Source organism: Bos javanicus, chromosome 29 (assembly GCF_032452875.1).
Source record: "Bos javanicus breed banteng chromosome 29, ARS-OSU_banteng_1.0, whole genome shotgun sequence".
Lineage (NCBI taxonomy): Eukaryota > Metazoa > Chordata > Mammalia > Artiodactyla > Bovidae > Bos > Bos javanicus.
Genome location: NC_083896.1, coordinates 26874512 through 26882119, shown reverse-complemented (window position 1 = coordinate 26882119; position 7608 = coordinate 26874512).

Sequence of the window (7608 nt, the reverse complement as noted above, 5' to 3'; positions counted from 1 at the left end):
AAAAATAATGTCTACAAAAACACTCCTGTGAACATTATACTTGATGGTGAAAGACTGAAAGCTTTCCCATTTTGACTGGGAATAAGACAAGGATATCCATTTATCACTTTTATTCATTATACAGAAAGCATTGTTTTTATGCATTCTACATAAAGCATTGCTCAAAGGAATAAAGCAAGAAAAGAAAATGGATTACATACAGGTCAGAAACAAAGAAATGATACTGTCCTTAATTTCAGGTACCATAATTTTCTGCAAAAGAAAATCCCAATGCATCTATTTTAAAACTCTTAGATTTTCCAAAGAAAACACTGATTTAAAATATATGTGTGTATATATATATATATATATATATATATATATATATATCCCTGTGTTTATTGCACTACTGTTTACAATTCTCAATATATGAAAATAACCTAAGTGTCCACTGACAGATGACTGGGTGAAGAAGATATGTATATACACATACATTCAATGGAATATTATTCAGTTATAAAAAACAAAATCTTGCCATCATGACAACATGGATAGATCTAGAAGGTATTATGCTAAGTGAAATAAGTCACACAGAGAAGAACAAATACTGTATGATCTCATTTATATGGGGAATCTAAAAAACAGGACAAATTAACAAAAAAACAAGAAACAGAGAGGTGGTTGCCAGAAGGGAAAAGAGTGGGAGGGTTGATGAAAATAGGTGAAGTGGATTAAGAGATACAAGCTTCCAGTTACAAAATAAATGTCATGCACATATGGGCTTCCAAGATGGCTCAGTGGTAAAGAATCTGCCTATAGTAGAGCCTGAAGTCAGGCAGGTTGATTCCTCCAGTTCCATTCTTTCTCAAGATTGCTTTGGCTATTCGAGGTTTTTTGTATTTCCATACAAATTGTGAAATTATTTGTTCTAGCATACCAGAATATTGGAAATAAAAGCAAAAATAAACAAATGGGACCTAATTAAAATTAAAAGCTTCTGCACAACAAAGGAAACTATAAGCAAGGTGAAAAGACAGCCTTCAGAATGGGAGAAAATTATAGCAAATGAAGCAACGGACAAACAACTAATCTCAAAAATATACAAGCAACTCCTACACCTCAATTCCAGAAAAATAAATGACCCAATCAAAATGGACCAAAGAACTAAATAGACATTTCTCCAAAGAAGACATACAGATGGCTAACACATGAAAAGGTGCTCAACATCACTCATTATCAGAGAAATGCAAATCAAAACCACAATGAGGTACCATTTCACGCCAGTCAGAATGGCTGCGATCCAAAAGTCTACAAGTAATAAATGCTGGAGAGGGTGTGAAGAAAAGGGAACCCTCTTACACTGTTGGTGGGAATGCAAACTAGTCCAGCCACTATGGAGAACAGTGTGGAGATTCCTTAAAAAACTGGAAATAGAACTGCCTTATGATCCAGCAATCCCACTGCTGGGCATACACACTGAGGAAACCAGAAGGGAAAGAGACACGTGTACCCCAATGTTCATCACAGCACTGTTTATAATAGCCAGGACATGGAAGCAACCTAGATGTCCATCAGCAGACGAATGGATAAGAAAGCAGTGGTACATATACACAATGGAGTATTACTCAGCTATTAAAAAGAATACATTTGAATCAGTTCTAATGAGGTGGATGAAACTGGAGCCTATTCTACAGAGTGAAGTAAGCCAGAAAGAAAAACACCAATACAGTATATTAACGCATATGTATGGTATTTAGAAAGATGGTAACGATAACCCTGTATATGAGACAGCAAAAGAGACACAGATGTATAGAACAGTCTTTTGGACTCTGTGGGAGAGGGAGGGCGGGGATGATTTGGGAGAATGGCATTGAAATATGTATAATATCATATATGAAACGAGTCACCAGTCCAGGTTCAATGCAGGATACTGGTTGCTTGGGGCTGGTGCACTGGGACGACCCAGAGGGATGGTATGGGGAGGGAGGAGGGAGGAGGGTTCAGGATGGGGAACACATGTATACCTATGGCAGACTCATTTCGGTATTTGGCAAAACCAGTACAATATTGTAAAGTTTAAAAACAAAATAAAATTTTAAAAAAATAAAATAAAAAATAAAAAAAAGAAACCTGTGGTACATATACACAATGGAGTATTACTCAGCCATTAAAAAGAATATATTTGAATCAGTTCTAATGAGGTGGATGAAACTGGAGCCTATTATACAGAGTTAAGTAAACCAGAAAGAAAAACACCAATACAGTACACTGACACATATATATGGAATTTAGAAAGATGGTAACAGTAACCCTGTATACGAGACAGCAAAAGAGACACTGATGTATGAAACAGTCTTGTGGACTCTGTGGGAGAGGGAGAGGGTGGGGTGATTTGGGAGAATGGCATTTAAACATGTATAATATCATATATGAAACAAGTCGCCAGTCCAGGTTCAATGCATGATACTGGATGCTTGGGGCTGGTGCACTGGGACGACCCAGAGGGATGGTATGGGGAGGGAGGAGGAAGGAGGGTTCAGGATGGGGAACACGTGTATACCTGTGGTGGATTCATGTTGATGTATGGCAAAACCAATACAATATTGTAAAGTTTAAAAATTAAATTAAATAAAAAAAAAAAAGAATCTGCCTGCCAATGCAGAAGATGCAGTTTCGATCCCTGGGTGGGGAATATCCCCTGGAGGGGAATATCCCCTGGAGGTGGGCATGGCAACCCACTCCAGTATTCTTGCCTGGGGAATCCCATGGACAGAGGAGCCTACTGAGCTACAGTCCATAGGATCGCAAAGAGTTGAACATGACTGAAGCAACTTAGCACGCATGGATGCAGGGAAGTATAAAATTTGTTCACGTACTCTAAATTAGGCAATAAACTGTGAATGAAACGTGAAGATATTTTACATTTTTCTTAATTTAGAATTTTGCCTTTTTCTGTGTTCAGATGCATTTTACTCACTAAAATCATTGTTCATGTGTCACTGATTTTTGAAAGTATATAGTAAATTCTGTATATTTTTTTAACTTTACATATTTAGAATCAAAAAAACACACCCAAGTCCTAGTCTCAGCTCTACCATTTATAAATTGCAAGTTGGAACAAGCATGAACATCTCTGAGCCTCAGTTTCATCATCCCTGAGATGGGAACTAGGATCCCCTTCCCTAACTCCCTCACTGTCCTTCCCTGAGGAACACACAGCCTGACAGATGCAAAGGTGCAGAGAAAACTGCAACACGACCTCTAAGAACAATTGTGACACCCTGCAAGTTCTCTCTCTATTAATGTGTGAAGTGGGTCTACTGAACTTCATGGCACAGGGAGACTTCGAACAGCCCAGGTGATTCCACCAGCCTCCCACTCACTGAGCAAGAGGGTGTCTCTGCTTCAGAACATAAGACTTCTCCACTGAGTGAGCTTTAATGTTTAAAGGTGCTTATTTTGTACACCAGACCCAGCATGTAAAGCAACAACTTCAGCTGGTGCCAGGCTGACTACACAGGGAAATGTCCCAGAGCTTGAGAGAAAAACCAATTGTGCCAGCTTTGGGGAAACACTGTGTCTGTCCTCAATATGTACGTCAATTTACCAGAATCAAATTTCAGTAAGAATTTTGAATACAAACAACTGATTTCACATTCAACCCATGGGTAGCCTGCAACTCCACTACATTTTAAAGAGAAAAACAGCCTCGATGACTTTCTCTCACTTGTGACATACAGCTCATTGTACATATCACCAACAATGGATATTAAATGCATGTTTTGTTCGTTGTAGTCACATAATCAAATGGGTGAATGAATCAACAGCCATTTCCTCTTGCTAGATGCAACAAGTAGTTCCTACTCAGCCTTGCCCCTCAGGCACTGGAGTAAAGAACCACTTACCTGAACGAGCTTGCAAAGATTAAAAGTGGGTGTGTATCATGAACTGATGTTAGGCAGTGATCTCATAAAATACAAGACTTAAAGACATTGTGTGTGTTGGGGGCAAGGCCGTATAAGGAGAAGTATATAATGGGGTTCAGTAAAGTTGGGGATTCAGGAATTATCAGAACCACTTTTACTTCTCGTTTCTTTAGCCCTTAATCACAGTGCACCCTCGTCATACTCATTCCAAACCTGATCCTAACAACAGTAGCCCACTTAGAGAAAGTTCACATTAAACACATTCATGATGTCATCAGGGAACATTCTGGTCCCTAACTAGGAAGACCACTTTTGTTAAGCCTACAATATCAAAGCTTTTGGACTGACCTAGAAATAGCTCCATCCTAGTACACAGGCACAGAAGAATCCCATGACTTACCTGTTTGATTCTCAGCTGTGCCAACTTCAATAGAATCATACTTTCCCTCATAACCCCTTTTATCCCATTTCAAAATTCTATGCTATGTATATAGAATAACTGACTTGTTTCCTCACATGTATTCCTCCTTGTTAAAAGAAGTCCACATAGCTATATAGTACTTAAAGGCACTAACTAAAAGACTAAATTGCCTCTATTAAAACTTAGCCACCCTTAACTTTTACAATCAGTAGGTATATCTGTTTTTCTGATTAATCATTTACAAAATAATCTAAAGGAATGAGACAATTTTTTATTGAAGTATAATTACTGTAAAATGTCACGTTAAGTTTCTGCTATACAGTGAAGTGAATAAGCTATATGTATACATATTAATATATCTCCTCCTTCTTGAGCATCCCTGCCACCCCACCCCATCCCACCCCACCCCTATCCCACCACTCTAAGTCATCACAGAGCCCCAAGCTGAGCTCCCTGTGCCACACAGCAGCCTTCCACTAGCTATCTGTTTTACACATGGGGTATATATGTCAGTGCTACTCTCCAAGTTTGTCCCACCCTCCCCATCCCCCACTGTGTCCACATGTTCACTCTACATTTGGATCTCTATTCCTGCCTAGCAAATAGGTTTCTCTGTACCATTTTTCTAGATTCTACATATATGTGTTAATATATGATAGTTGTTTTTCTTTTCTGACTTACTTTACTCTGTATAACAGACTCTAGGTCCATCGACATCTCTACAAATGACCCAATTTCATTTTTATGGCTGAGTAATATTCCATTGTATATATGTACCACATCTTCTTTATCCATTCCTCTGTCAATGAACATTTAGGTTGCTTTCATGTCCTGGCTATTGTAAATAGTGCTTCTGTGATCATTGAGGTGCTTAGATATGCAGTCATGTCCAACTCTGAGACCCATGGACTATAGCCTACCAGGCTCCTCTGTCCATGGGATTGCCCCAGCAAGAACACTGGAGTGGGCTTCCATTTCCTTCTCTAGAGCATCTTCCCAATCCAGGGATCAAATCAGTGTCTCTTGCATTGACATGTGGATTCTTTACCACTAGTGCCACCTGGGAAGTTCAAACATTAGGGTACATGCATCTTTTTTAATTATTGAAAGCTAACTTTAAAGATTTTTTTCTGAGATTGAAACGGGTTTCATTTGTATTTTGAGTCTCATCAAATGAAAGATCAACCATCAGTTTTAACCCACTCTTTGAGTCACCTCAAATGCTAGTAAAATATATAACATATTGAACACAATCTGCAATGTCTGCAAAGGCTTCCAAATAGCAAGATACTGTTTGCCTATTGAGATATATTTTCCCTTCAATATGGAAAGTAATTTTATCAGAACAGTTACTAAAAGAAAAGCAAAATGAAAAAAAAAATCCAACCAATATCAATTATTTCACATACATAGAACTAGTTAAGTGAAAAATCAAACATACTAATATTGGATCAGGGGATGGGATATAAATGGTCAGTAAAACTATGTCAAGAATTTAGCAACACTGAACATCTAAAAACAAGCCAACAATCCAGCTATACTAAATTTCAAAATATCTAAATATTGTATGGAGACTGGAAAACAGTAAAGTAGTAAATGTTACTACAGTTATTTTAGGACATGTTTAAATTGTCTCAACACATCATATTTTTGAGTGGTTTTCTTTTTCCTAGTACCTCAAAAGAAAAAGACATCTTGTTCAAAATTTAGTTTATTCCCCAAATATTTCCTTCAAATAGTCATTGCTCTCACAGCTGAAATTTGAGGCTTTTGTACTTTAAAATCCACATAAGAATAGCATGTGGAAGCCAAGAAACAGGAATGTGTGTTCAACATTTTATAAGTACCAAATAAGCTAAAGGGTTTCCAGAGAAATCCTGTGACCTCCATAATATTTCTAGAGCCTTCTAGAAAGAAGAAGAAAATCATAGAAAGAGCTTTCTTTTCTCATAATTTTATTTTCTATTCTTTCTTTCTAACTTGAGTTTTGATTACAAATCACTATGTTATCTCCTTAAGATACTGTCCTCTCTCTACCTGATTCCCAACAGACGTGGCCATAGCCATTGGTCTTCATCCTCCAAATTACTATTAATGTGTGGTCATTGTGTATTATAAGTTTTAATAAAAGCTTTATGGAGGAGAAGGAAATGGCAGCCCACTCCAATATTCTTGCCTGGAAAATCCCGTGGACAGAGGATCCTAACAGGCTACAGTCCATGGGGTCGCAAAAGAGTCAGACGCAACTTAGCGACAAAACAATAGCAAGTGATAGCTAGTACTCAATCCTGTTTAGCCAAGACTAGCTTCTGTCTCCAACCCTTAAATTAAAATTCTTTGCAGTGCCAACTTTCCTTCTTTACCTCTAAAAGCCTTTGATTTTACTCCTGAGCTGGGACACTGTTTGGGCTGCTACCAAAATCTATTTGCCCCAAATTGCAATTTTTTTATTCAAAATTAACTTTTTTCGCTTTTTTTTTTTTTTTAAAGCTTTATGGACAATGGAGGATAATTTAAGTACAGATAAGGAAACAAATTCAGGATGAAGTGTGACTTCTAAATCTCATTTTCCATTCCCTACTGAAGGACCTCTTATTTATTGGCCTTGTGTAAGGTACCTCTTGCCGGGAGCCGGCATATTGCATATTGAGTGCATATTGCATATTGAGTGCAGCACTTTCCACAGCATCATCTTTCAGGATCTGGAGTAGCTCAACTGGAATTCTATCACTGCCGGTAGCCAGCGTGAGGAACTCCGCCCATGACAAAGGTCATGAGGAAGGAGGCTCGGCATACGCAAAGGCGGGATCGCAAAGGCGGGATCGAGCCTCAGGAGTCCCCCTGGAAATTCTCGAGCATTTACACCCAAAACCAGAGTCTGCCTACTTTCTGCTTTGTGCTTTCACCTACACCTCTGACTTTACGGGGGGCTGTCCCCCACTACCTCACTGAAAAAAGAGTTAGCTTACAGCTCCAGTTAATAATTCCTGAGTGTGACACTGTTTAACCTACAAACTCCTTTGGAAATCCTCTAGCCTGCCTGAATAGGTTTTTCCGGCCACGTGTGATTGTTCAGAGCCTCCCAACTGTGAGAGGCAGGAGATGTTCTAAACTGTCTAAATACAGATTCCTTTGAGCAGTTAAAAGATTGATTAGAAATTGTATTGGTGAAGGGATTTTCACTTGTTGGGCCAATGTTTGCTGCTAAGTTTCCATATCCCTTACCTGCTGTGTCCCTGGCAGTGTATTGATTAATATAGTTGGTGTAAGTAGTAGCTTTAA